Source organism: Agrilus planipennis, unplaced genomic scaffold (assembly GCF_000699045.2).
Source record: "Agrilus planipennis isolate EAB-ADULT unplaced genomic scaffold, Apla_2.0 scaffold1, whole genome shotgun sequence".
NCBI classification, from domain to species: domain Eukaryota; kingdom Metazoa; phylum Arthropoda; class Insecta; order Coleoptera; family Buprestidae; genus Agrilus; species Agrilus planipennis.
The window spans coordinates 3867212-3881376 of record NW_020442466.1 but is presented as its reverse complement, the minus strand read 5'-3'; the positions used below and the strand labels follow the sequence as shown (position 1 = coordinate 3881376).

The 14165-nt window shown below is 34.8% G+C and overlaps 1 protein-coding gene across 1 annotated transcript in view; it reads left to right on the top strand.

Moving 5' to 3' along the window:
- Positions 1 to 7689: 7689 nt before the first annotated feature.
- LOC108734469 (glutamate receptor ionotropic, NMDA 2B) overlaps positions 7690 to 14165 on the top strand; it is a 114447-nt gene continuing 107971 nt past the window's right edge. The window contains exon 1 of the mRNA XM_025981139.1: positions 7690 to 7930. The gene's annotated coding sequence lies outside the window, so the exon portion shown is untranslated. The remainder of the gene's footprint in view (positions 7931 to 14165) is intronic.

Here is a 14165-nt window from a genome sequence, read left to right as displayed (position 1 = left end):
GACAGATGTCGAACGCTGCCGAACGCGGAAGCCGATTGTGTCTCTTTGTCGCTCGTTCCGCGCTCTCGCTTGCACTTCAAGCCTTAAATGGAACGCCTCAGAGCGAGGTAACGCCGCATGAGTCATGTTTTTTCGTGCGTGCAGCCGGCTCCATCGAATTATAAGACGTTGTCACGTCAAAAACTATTGCAGCACTCGCCAGGAATCGAACTCGGGACGGTTGGCTTTACGCCCTAATGCTTTGACCACTGCGAGAGATACCTATTAGGCACAGGTAGGTAAATGCAAAGGTCCCGAGTTCGATTCCCGGCGACGGTATTCTGGATTTCTTCACTTTTTTCGGTAACTAGAAAGTACAGTTACAGTATATGACAATCAGTATATAGTTTTTATAAAAGAAGAATCGGAATTTGTTGTTGAGTGAGTGTAATTTTGCAATCAATTAAATCTTATAATTAAGACATCGTGCACAAGTATTTAATAAAGGAGAAAATCTCATTTACCATGGCATGCAATTTCTCAGAACAATTTAAACGAGCAATTTGAGATGGTGCTTTGATACAATTATAGTCGTATAGGCATAAAACGACTTACTTTAGAGTACCTACCATACGTCGACTAGTCTGTATTGGCGGTGCAAATCAAATTTAGTTATACCTGGAGAATATTGAGTAAGTTAGAAGCTAATGAAGTGGAAGTAACATATAAAGTATTTAATGAAATTTCACGAGGCCACTTTATTATATATCTTAGTCGATATATTTTCCAGTATGAGATTACGAAAAGTACATAATATGTATGCTTTATCTATTAATTTGAAGTGTTTGTTTAGGTTGAGGTGATCATTCTACAGGTACGACATTCTATATTGAGAAAGGCCATTCTAATAGTGGTTGCATGGGGTTACACGTTAGAGTAGATCTAGAGTTTTAAATTTATTTATTCTTTAAATGCTAGGGATCGATATTATTGTTGTACTTTGAGTTCAATTTTGAAATGATCAAACTGATGAAACGTTATAGTTAGTGTTTTGTTTTCTATCTGTATGCATAAAGTTCTTTGGAGTCTTGTTGTAATGATTTGTAGCCACAGAATCAGGCTTATCCTTTTTTTAGTGGAAGGATATGTAAAACATGACAGTAAAATATGTTGTTTTCTTCCTCTTCGGAGTCAAGTTCGCTTTTCAAAACTGTCTTGAGTAATATTAGGATACTAGCTCCTATTAGCCACTAGACAAAAAGTCTTTTAGCGTCTCTGAGAGCGTCACTCACAGTCTTTCACAGTCTCAGTTATTGCCTAGATCTCTCACAGTCTCTGTATAAGAGACTCGAACGATAAAATTGTTAATTCTGAGATTCGAGTCTCTTACAGAGAGATTGAATGAATAAAACTGAAAAATTGAGAGACTCGAGTCTCTCGTAGAAAGACTGGGATCTCTGATATATGTTGAACTTAGAAAATTTTAACCATGTCTATCGAGACACCACTTATTGAGAGATTCGAGTCTCTCGTTCAGAGATTCGAGTCTCTCGTTCAGAGACTGGATACGAAATGAGGATCTCTCTATGAGCGACTCGAGTCTCTCGTTCAGAGACGCTAAACAGTTTTTTTGACAGTCTCTCTCAGCGACACCAGAGAGACTCGATGAGAGACGGAGACTCGAGTCTCGCTTTCAGAGACTCTGAGATACTGAACATTTTTGTCTTGGGAGCGTGCATGATAATATAGACATATAAAACAAATTTATCTATGTGTAGATTAAAAAAAAAATAATAATTTTCATAAGTTTTTTATTTGCTACTTAAGTGCATCTGTGTTTTTTCAATTACCAACTGTTTTCTTAATAACACTAAAAGTTTTCTCAATTCCTCTGGTAGGTTTCGAGGTTAGATTATCCTTTATTATTAGATAACGACTTAAATCCTTGTGGCGGGTTTAGGTTTAGGAAAAGTTAGTTGTCGATCGATATTCTTCGCGATTGCCGCAGCAGCAGAAGTAGAGTTAATAAACGCGAGATCATAGCGTGCAAAAACTGACAAAAGCTGTAAATAGGAGGAAACTTTTGAGACAGCCACAGTGGAGTTGTAAAAGAAATAAAAAGAAAAACAACACAGTGTAGAGCATTTAAGCGCATGCTCGACATGACGGGCGTTGTTACAGTATTACGGTTGCAGGGTGGACATCAGTCGGCGGCGGTTCTCGCGAATTGTGCCGTCATCCTTGCGGATCAGGACGAATCCTGAGCGGTAAAGTTTAGTTTGCGTTTGCTGTTACGATTGAAACCAACTTTGCGCATTAACAAGCCGCTGCAACAACTGTTTAGTTTTTCCTTACATTTTCTTTTTGACTGTGGTGCAGTTGAAAGTTTCAAACAGGTTACTTTTACTAACTTCTTAGTGCACAAACTTAACTACAGGTAGTAATGGTCACAGTTTTTTTCCCAAGATAGTTTTGGTAAGTCTAAATATAATTAACTATGAAATTATGTATTTCAAGCAAATTTAAGAATAATTTGTAGTTGTTTCAATGAATGATGAAAACTGGTAGGTAGGTAGGTACATACATTTGAAGTTCTTTGTTTTATGGGTCGATGGTTGTAAATTTTTAAACGGCAAATAAAGTTTATTACTGCTAATAAAAGCTGTCTGGCACCTTTACTAAAATGTAACATTGTTTTTACGAGAACTTTTAACAAAGTTACTTATAAAGCTTCTTCAAAATTATGTTCTAAGATCTGAGCTTAAACGAACTTTCGTGTCTTGTTGCCGCTTCTTTATATGTATATTCCTAAAGCTAGCATACAGAATGTTCCATATAAATAAAGAGAAATGGGAAAATGAGAAATTCGTAACAGATCTGTATTTAAAATTTTTACACGTTATAAAATTTTCATGTGGAGCAGTTCTGTACTCGTTCCCTGTATTTCAAAAGTTTTCAATATTATTCCAGAATCCTTAATAAGTTTCTCCACAAGTGTTGTATAATACACATATGTATGTGGGTATAATACAGGAACATATGTCTATATGTCTTCTTGAGCGAATTTAATACGTATGAGAGATATAATTCTACCTTGGAAGTCCTTAAGGAACAATGCAAATATAACGAATCATATCTGAAAAACATGAGTTTTTACGACTTAACATCCACTGAGCCTTTTGATTTACACGTCATGAACTACCTGAATCCAAAGTTTCAAAAACACAGGACTAGTTTCCTTAAGGATCTAGCGATGTTCAATTTATGCATAATTTGATAGCAAGTAAAAACAAGAATAGTTTCAAAAGTTGTTATTATTTTTATTGTAGAAAAAATTACATTCGTATTCTTCAAAAGTACTGTTCACCTTCAGAAATCCCATTTGGGATGATCCTTTTGGATTAATTCTCAAGTCCTTTTGTACCTGGCAACTAATTGGGTAGATATTATCCGGTAAATTCAGATACCTAAGTTTCTTTTATTTTGTGACACAACAAATCCTTTTGTAAAACGGATGCTCCTTGTTAAGGGGTCGACTTCGCGACGTAAATTGTGTAATTGAAGTAGAAGTTAATGAGAAGCAGAAGGATTAAGAGAATTCTTAATGGAAAATTAAAACAACACTTGAAACATTAAGAGCAAAACAACGATCAAATTTGCTTTGATGTCGGGTTTAATTCTTAAGAAGAAAACGTGTTACAATTACAAAAAATTCAACAATTTGTTATATTTCATATTGCTAATCCACAATACAAGTTTGGCCTGTAATAGATTCAGGACAAACCACTTTGTAATGCATAAATAACTGTTGTACAAAGTAGGATGGAAAAAGGACGGAAGAACAATTAGGGGAAGATCTATTTGGGTTTGGAAGAAATAGAAGAACGCGGGAATCAATTCTAGCTTTACGGGTAACAATTAGAGAAAACGATAGAGAAAGGAAAGATTGCGTACATAGAATTTGTAGATTTGGAAAAGGCTTTTGACAATGTTAAATGGGATGACATGTTAAATATACCAAAAAATGTATGGATGAGTTACAGAGATAGAAGAGTGATACTTAGTTTGTATAATGAACAACAGGCAGTTATAGAGCTGGGGTTGCGTCGTAGAGAAGTAAATATTAGGAAGGAAGTCAGGCAGGAATGCCCACTGTCACCGCTACTTTTTATTCTACACACCGAAGACGCCATCAACATTATTAAAGATAGTACAACTGTAGGGATAGATGTGCAAGGGCGAAAGATTAGTATGCTTAGATTTGCAGATGATATAGATGTATTAGCATTTAGCAAGGAGGTGTTAGAGATAGTTTTAAACAAAATGGAAACGGTATTGACAAAACAGTATTGTATGAAAATAAATAGAAGTAAAACAAAAATAGTGGTATACAATGCAAAAAAAAAGTAGGGAAAGAGCGTATATAAAGATAGGAGACGAGAAATTAGAAGAAGTGGATGATTTTATGTATCTAGGAAGTCTAATAAATCAGGACGGAAAAAGTAGTGAGAATATAAAGCAGAGGATAGAGAAGGTTAGAAATGAAGAGGTATTAGAAAGAATAGGAGAACAGAGGACTTTATGAATGTTGATAAGAAATAGACGAGACAGGTTGGTAGGACACCTTCTCAGACATGAAGGGCTAGTCAGAGACATATTGGAGACAGAAACTGGAGTTAGGAGGGGCAAAGGTATACCTAGATCAGATTACTGTTTGCAAATAGATATGGATGTGAGTCCTTCTGGTTTTAGCGGAATCCTAAGATTAGCGCGGGGTAGGAAGGAGTGGAGGTGCTTGTCCAACCAGTCTTAGGACTGACGACCTTATAATGATGATGAAATAGCTGTTTCTTTCATGTTGTCTGAATTAAATCTACTTAGAATTTAGTTTTTAAATATATGAGTGTTATTATTCGCCATTTTGAGTTCTGGCCATATATAAGAGATAGTCCTGTTGATAGATAATAGGTCCTTGGTGACCAACTACCTATATATTTAACCTATATAATAAAGTAAATACAGATACTTTTTAAAATAAACAGTTGTTGTGGATCACTGAATTGACAGACACCTGCCGCCATCATTTCTGTTGGTTGGACTCAAAATGGCGGATGATGATAACAGCTACGTCTTCAATTAGTTTATGGTTGATTTCAATGAATTTAAGTTAAATAATATTTTGATTTTCAATGTGCTCACCTAAATCCCGTGCTCTCATATCTGCATGTAGATGCTCTATGAGTGTTTATTGATTTACTTCACTATGGATCATTTAACGACGTGTGTGTGGTTACAGTAAAATGTTTAATCATCCAAAGTACCTACTTCATTTATTCGTGACGTACCTATGTACCAATAGCAATTTCCATTGGAATTTGTAATTAATAGAATTAATGAGATAAATCCAGTTGTATCGCGTCTATTTATATATTGTCCAAATGTACGTTTGGGATCAAGGGTCCTTGTTTTAAGTAGTATTTAAATTAACGGCTTCGGACAGGTGAGTAATCAAAATTTTATTGTCGTTGAGTTCTCGAGTTTTTAGATCAGCAATTTCTTTTATTCATACTTTATCTTTGGTCCTAAATCGGTTTTCGTTTATGGGTAGTAAACTTGTTCTCCGAATGAGCTGATAATCCATTTCTTCAACATAATAGTTGATATAAAGCAGCCTTTTTATCTAATTTGTTTTTGGTTTTATTTGTTCTTTTCTAGCTTCCAAACTTAGAACTTTGAAATTGGTTACAGTAGAATCCGCTTGTAATGACATCGAAGGGAAATGACAAACCCGTCATACAAAGCATAGTCTTAGAAAATAAACAACTTTCTATTTTAGCTAGTTATTTAGTTTAATAGAGAGGAAAACTACAAATTGTATATATATAATCAACAATAGTTTCAAAAGTTGTTATTATTTTTATTGTAGAAAAAATTACATTCGTATTCTTCAAAAGTACTGTTCACCTTCAGAAATCCCATTTGGGATGANTTTTGGTTACTTATTTAGTTTAATAGAGAGAAAAACTTCAAATTGTATATATTTATTAACAGAAAAAGAAAAAGAACGATGAATTGTAATATCAATATACATAAGAATGGTCAGAAAAATGAGCGAAAATGTTATTATTAAACATTTGGGCCACTACAGCCGGATATCAGTTCTTGAGAATCAGTCATAGTCAACGATATGTCATTTTAAACGGAGTCATTATATCCACACTTTCCTATAGAGAATTTAATATGAAGACTAAACTTAACACTGCAATTACTTCATATTAAGCGGTTGGTCAATATAGGCGGAGTCATAATAAACGAATTCCACTGTATATAGTTGACTTTTCTATATACCTTGAACAAAACATCGCCATGTAACTGACAAGTTATTTCTTTAGTAATTTATTAAGTAGGTTATTGGTTTTCTAATTCCTAACACTGACGGAAAAAACTTAAAAGTTTGTTGTAATAGAAAATTTTAAACGAAAAGTCTGAACGAATATGTATGGTAATACAAGTTGATGGATTAAGCAAACGAGTATGATATGCAAACCAAATAATAGAAAATCCCAGTCCGTATGCAGCCTAGGAAGCTGTTAAATTGGGAATATACGTAAGGAACATGTCTTACATTCCAGAGAAGCGGTATTCATGTACCCTCACTATGACGAAGGAGCTTGATGGACAGATCCCAAAGGAACAAATAAAACTATTTGGACGCCGTGCGTTACATATCAATGGATTCCATGTCAGTTGAACTACTCAGGGTGTAACAAGCGACTGCAGCAATTTAATAAAGATTCATCACGAATGAAGTGTTGTCAGTGCACTCATAGGTTCAACCTTTTCCTTACCTTATTATTATTCATAATCATTTTAACCCTTAAAGGGTGACGTAGGTATCGGAAAAGTGGTTGTTTAAATAGGGACTTTCGAGGGGTTTCGTCTTTTGAGACTCTGGAAAAGAAATGATTCAACGTTCTGCTTTTACTTTAAAAAACAGGTTTCTAATTTCAAAAGTGTCGTTTTGAATGGTCTATGGTGATAGATGAAGGACAATATCAACCAAGGAATCACTTATGAAAACCATGGTTATGACCATTAAGTCCAGAAAACAATTTCCAAATAATAGACACCGACCGTGAAATCCGAAGCTATTTCGTGACTCATTAAAGTCTGGAAAACGCATTTCTGTTTCAATATATAACAGATTAACCACCCTATCGTTTTTATTTTTTGACTAATTTTGATAAACTTGTGCACGAAAGACTTAAAGAAAATTTACTTTCAATATCGCTTAATATTTAATAATTTCTAAACATCAAAGTAAAATTATTTTAATTTCTTGAGGTAATGTATAGCGGTAAAAATTAAATTAATTTCAGATCAATATTTAAAAATTATTGGATAAATCTATTGATTAATCATAATTTTCAATTTCTGGCTTACATACAGCTATTGTTTTTCTTTATTATCCTTATGTGAGTTCAATATTAATTACCTTTTGGATTATTTGTTCTATCTAAATATGTCGATGACGTAATCACGATCTCTCATTAATTTTACAGTACATTATTTCTTTTGCTCCTTAAAGCTTTACAAGTTATGCAACATGAGAACTGGACGAATAAATTTTCCTTACGACGCATGACCGCGACTGTTCCTTTCCTTCCTAGAATATAACGTGATCGAGCATGATTTAGTAGGCATCCGGTTGCCATTATCGTGTTTCGTTGCGTATCGATTTTGAGTTTAGCGATCGTGATACGGAATCCTTGCAGATCGATTGATACGCGCGGTCTCTTTCGATCGAAGGAATAAACATTTAATTATACAAAAAAATAAATGTTGCTGTTTACCTTATGAGGAAATAATTAAGGTGAAAGAAATGGACCTATACGATGCTATTTGATGATTACGGAAAGAAAAAAACGAAAGTCAGTCCAATAATAATCAGGTAAAATAAAAAATAAGTCAATTAGATTCCGCATTTTTTATTAATAGGTAGGTAGGTGATTGTCTAGGAGTGAAATGGACCTGTATCCCAATAATTAGTTTGCTTGATTGATGACATCGACCAAAGCCTTTATAATTTTCACTTTTGAAAAGTTATGGTGGTATTAGTTAAACTTTTCTGTACAATGAAGTGAAAAATAAAACTTTTAGTATTTGAGGTTAATATAAATATGGTCTGGATAGGTACTTGACTTTTGTAATCCTAAAACATTATTTTTTGAAAGGTACACTTCATAAATATTATAATGAGCTTGTAAATTTTTTCTGATAATATTAAAATATAAAAATCTTCATCATCTGACGAAAAATATTAACTTAAAAGTTTGTGAAGATGTTTTATGAATTACAAATTTCAGTTTCTGTCGGAGATTATCTTCAAATCTGCTTCTGCATGTTGCTAGAAGTCGGATAATAGGATCCTGAGTTTGTTTCCATTTTTCACAGAAATGCCTCTTTATCCTTTCGAATATTTTTCAGCGGATTTTTATTCCAGATAATGTTTCTTTTATGCGAGCTTTCTTCCCGTCTTATTCCATGCTCTTTTAAATATTCTTTTAGAGTTCATAGTCACAGGTAAATAACTTTATGTTTGAAAGTTTCAATTTCTCATTTAATCATAGACCATTATTAGGAACGATATTTTTGAAATTAGAAAAATGTTTTTGAGAATAAAAGCAGAACATTGAAACATTTCTTTTCAAAGGACTAAACCCCTTGAAAGCCGCTATTTAAACATCCATTTTTCCGATACCTACCATATCCTTCATCATCATCATCATAAGGTCATCAGTCCTAAGACTGGTTGGACACGTACCTCCACTCTTTCCTATCCTGAGCTAAACTGCGCATTTCCCTAAAACTAGAACAGGTCACATCCTTAACTATTTGCGAACAGTAATCTAATCTAGGTCTACCTCTACCTCTCCTAACTCCTGTTTCTGCCTCTAATATGTCTCTGACTAGACCTTCATGCCTGAGAAGGTGTCCTACCAACCTATCTCGCCTATTTTTTATTGACTTCCATAGAGTCCTCTGTTCTCCTATTCTTTCCAATACCTCTTCATTTCTAACCTTTTCTACCCACGATATCCTCATCATCCGCCTATAACACCACATTTCGAACGCTTCTAACCTTTTCTTTTCCGCCGCTCCCACTGTCCATGTTTCGCACCCGTACAACGCCGTGCTCCAAACATACACCTTTAACAACCTTTTTCGAATTTCTAAATTAACCGTTCGCGAGCATAGAAGTGACTTCTTTTTATTAAAGGCGACACGACCCTGCGCTATCCTCTGCTTTATATCCCTACTACTCCTTCCATCCTCACTTATCTGACTTCCTAGGTATCTAAAATCAGCCACTTCTTCTAATTTTTCGTCTCCTATCTTTATATTCGCTCTTTCCCTACTTTTTCTTCCCTTGCATATCAGTATTTTAGTTTTACTTTTATTTATTTTCATACAGTACTGATCTGTCAGTACCGCTTCCATTTTATTTAAAGCTATCTCTAGGTCCTCCTTGCTAGATGCTAATACTGCTATATCATCTGCAAATCTAAGCATACTAATCTTTTGCCCTTGCACGTCAATCCCTCCAGTTGTAGACCATATCCTTAATAGGATAAAATGAAGATGAATATTGATAATATTTAAGGTTTTTATGGTGTAAAATCTGCATTCGTATGAATATCTGCAAATGTTCAAATTGATTGGAAGCTTCGCAATTGCGGATGCGGATGCGGATATCTACTGTCTTCTCCAAACATTCACCTTTAAGAAATCTTTATCGAATATACAATTAAATTGTTTTCGAGCACAAGAGTGATTGGGCTACGCTTTTTTATTTGTTCTATGCCCTTGCTACTTTTAAAGTAAAGTAAAGTGCAAAAACCAAGCTATTTGAATACCTTTAACAAATTACATTTCCTCTAGAGTTTCTTTCTATTCCCAAGGGTTCTGTTCCCCGGAATACCTTTCCGCTTTCATCAGTGGCTTACCGTAGGGTTTTAAGTGGCTGTGGCATTGAAGTTTTCAACAAATTGCCGAAGTTTTAATTAATTACCAAAATACGTTCTCTTTGAACCGGAGCCGATTTTGTTTAATTGGAAACGTTTTATTCCAAAGACCGTTCTTACGGCTTTAAAAAGTGTTCCTTCAGGTGCTACCTCGAATTTTTTAAATTACGGAAATAAGAAATCCAAAAAATAAAGTCCTCGACCAGAGGACAAGTAGTTCCCGTATTAAGTTTAATTTACCGTTGCGCTTCCGGTTTGATTGAATCCAGCGTTACCTCCAATTCGATGCACCCACGGAAAGTGTTGTAAGAGTTTCATTTGAATGATTTATTCTGGATCTTTTTCGTAAAATCCTCTTCGTACCGGAAAAATTTAATGGTTCTAGCAAACTGCATTTTAATCATATTCATCGGCTTGCGTGCCCAAGGGACCAAGTTTGGAATTGCATGTTCTCTATCGATACTATTAGGTAGTATAAAACGAATATTGTAAGAACGCGTTGGAAAATTAGGTCGACTACGGAAAATTTTACTGAACATATTTTACCTGTTCACATTCACCAGATAATGGATAATAGGTTAAATTCAAGGACTTTTAGGGATTTAGATGAGAAGTTTTGAAAAATAGGCGCTCGCGCTGTACTCACACTGCTCCCATGCTTCCTCTTTCACAAAATAATTTTGGTCTATCATCATCATCATCATAAGGTCTTCAGTTCTAAGACTGGTTGGATAAGCATCTTCACTCTTTGCTATCCTGAATTAATCTTCACACTTCCCTAAAACTAGAACAGCCCACATCCTTAACTATTTGCGAACAGTAATCTAATCTAGCCCTACCCCTATTCCTCTTATCTTTTGTTCCTGCCTCTAATATGTCTCTGGCTAGACCTTCTTGCCTAAGAAGGTGTTCTACCAACCTATCTCGCCTATTTTGTGTTGACTTCCATAGAGTCCTCTGTTCTCCTATTCTTTCCAATATATCTTCATTTTTAATCTCTATCCACGGTATCCTCATCATTCGCCTGGAACACCACATTTCGAAAGCTTGTAACCTTTTCTTTTCCGCCGCGCCCACCGTCCATGTTTCGCACCCTTACAGAGCCGCACTCCATACATATACCTTTAACAATCTTTTCCGAATTTTTAAATTAATCGTTTGCTAACATAGAAGTGACTTCTTTCTATTGAAGGCGACTCGACCCTGCGATATCTTTTACTTTATATCCCTACTACTCCTTCCGTCCTGACTTCCTAGATACCTAAACTCATTCACTTCTTCTAATCTCTCGTCTCCTATCTTTATATTCGCTCTTTCCCTACTGTTTCTTTCCCTACATACCAGTAATGATCTCTTTTTAATAAAAGTTTATTTATAAAATTTCAATTTGACATCATTTACAAGTTTACAGAAACAATACTGTTTCGCACCCGTACAGCGTCGCGCTGCAAACATACATCATTAACAATCTTTTTCGAATTTTAGTATATACTACTCGGTTATTGTGTAGCTATCTAATAGTCCAGGAATTTTCAGAATTGTTTCAGTAGTTCCAGAGATTACCCCTTATTTGTATATATCATGAGATAATTTCTAGAACTGGTAAACTTTTATTTAATACTTTACAGTACGTATTAACGTGGTAACATATTCGATAAGTAACAACAGATAGTTTTTTATTTAGAAAAACAAAATACCTAAAGGATGACTAACAGAGTGTATCGTACATCTATTATTAGCAAACAGATATCTATAGTAGCAGACAAACGTACACGTTTTAAATGTTGATGAAATAGGTAATGACAGTCACTTTAGGTTTTTGATGGCTGTAGACTCGGCGATGTCACATGCACTCGGATTAGTTTATCCCTTGGATCATCAATAAATTACTTGTCAAACCATTGAACATGTAGGTAACTGTTGTTTTCGACAGATTAATCACAGTATTTAGATGAATTTGAAGTTGTTGATTATTAATAGATACTTCGACCACTTTGCTGTATACCGTTTTTTATTTTGGAGATGAAATTTCCTTGAACATTATAAAATCAAATCATCATCATAAGGTCGTCAGTCCTAAGACTGGTTGGACACGTACCTCCACTCTTTCCTATCCTGAGCTAATCTTCCCTAAAACTAAAATAACCCCTATCCTTAACTATTTGCGAACAGGAATCTAAACTAGGTCTACCTCTACCCCTCCTAACTTCCGTTTCTGCCTCTAATATGTCTCTGGCTAGACTTTCATGTCTGAGAAGGTGTCCTACTAATCTATCTCGCCTATTTCTTACTGACTGCCATAGAGACCTCTTTTCTCCTACTATTTCTAATACCTTTTCATTTTTAACCTTCTTTATCCACGGTATCCTCATTATTTCTCTGTAACACAAAATTTCGAACGCTTCTAACCTTTTTTTTCCGCCGCGTCCACTGTCTATGTTTCGCACCCGTACAACGGTGCGCTCCAAACATACACCTATAACAACCTTTTTCGAATTTCTAAATTTTTTGTTCATACTTTAAAACTTTACTAGATATCAAAATTAAATTAGGTTTTTTCAGGAAGGCCATGATTAACACCATTACTAATAATAACAAAGTTCCCACCATCGAATTAAAGTCACATTTGAAATTAACTAATTTTAAGATCTTTNAGGTTTTTTCAGGAAGGCCATGATTAACACCATTACTAATAATAACAAAGTTCCCACCATCGAATTAAAGTCACATTTGAAATTAACTAATTTTAAGATCTTTCTAGAAAATTTTTATTGAAAGCTCCGACTTTTTTTATCTTTTAGTTGTCACCTACCTTATATTACATAATATTAGTTTTCGGTAAGTGTAATATTCGACGAGAAAACTTCATTACAGGTTCACATTTGTTTTTTTTTTTATGTTGGAAAGAGTAGGGAACGTTGTAGATGATACGGCTCCGAACAATGTCATTTTCAGGGTGAGTAAATGTATTATTCATAAGCATCAATTTTCCAAAAACAGGATCATTCCCTTTGAGTGTTTAACGAGAGCAGCGAAAGTTTCTCAATATTCGACATAGAGCGAGTCAGAGGTTGTCGAATATATGCAAAATTGTGCCGCAAAACGGGAGGCGTTAATATAGCGAGCTCCCTCTAAAATTAAAAAGAAAAGACGAAAGAGAAAACCACCGAGTAATAGGTATCATACACCGAAGATTCCGTACCGTCCCGAAAATGAGATTACGTATATACTGTTCGTTTCAGGAAGTTAGAGATATGCCCCTTCCCTTTATTAGGATGCGCAGTAGCATAATTCCAAATTCAATCATATTTGTCTGCGGAGCTCATTTCTCCACCGATCATCGAGCGAGAACTAGACAGAAGTGTACAGTACCATTCGCAAAATTATTTAAACTGCCTCGTTAAAATTTAAGAATATGCTTTATTTAAAAGCATATTTAGCCAAAAATAATAACAAGTGAATTAACTAAACGCTCTACACACCTATAAAACTTTTGCTTTGTTTTCTATTGTTAATTTATATACATGTTTGTTTTAAGAAATTGCTAAACATTTTCGTCTAGTACTGTACATTTCTAGCCGATCTCCTAAGACCGCCCATCGAGAGCTCTGCTCGTTCAAGCTTGTTCCATCTATTTCTGTCTTGCTCACGCCTAGTGTGTATTCTTTCTATCTTCGCGCAGATTTCTTCAAGGTCACAATTCCAACAAATTGAAATAGACTGTATGTATGCAACTTATTATCATCATCAGCCTTACAAGATTAGTTGGACACCTACCACCACACTCCTATCCTGAGCTAATCTTCTCATTTCCGCAAAACTAGAACATCCCACATTCTTAACTATTTATCTAATCTAGGTATACCTTTATTCTTCTTAACTCCTATTTCTGCTTTTAATATATCTCTAACTAGTCCTTCATACCTGAAAAGGTGTCCTATACCAACCTATCTCTCTTATTTGTTTTTTAAATCGATACCGCCCTCTGTTCTCCACCTACCTTTTATAACACTTCCTCACTTCTGACCTTCTCTATTACGGTATTATAATCATTCCTTTCTGTGAACTTTTCACTCAATGTAATAAAAAGATGCGCCCTTTAAAATATATCTTTTACATTATAAACTTAGTGATTGAAACTTCTTCTAAATCCCTACTACT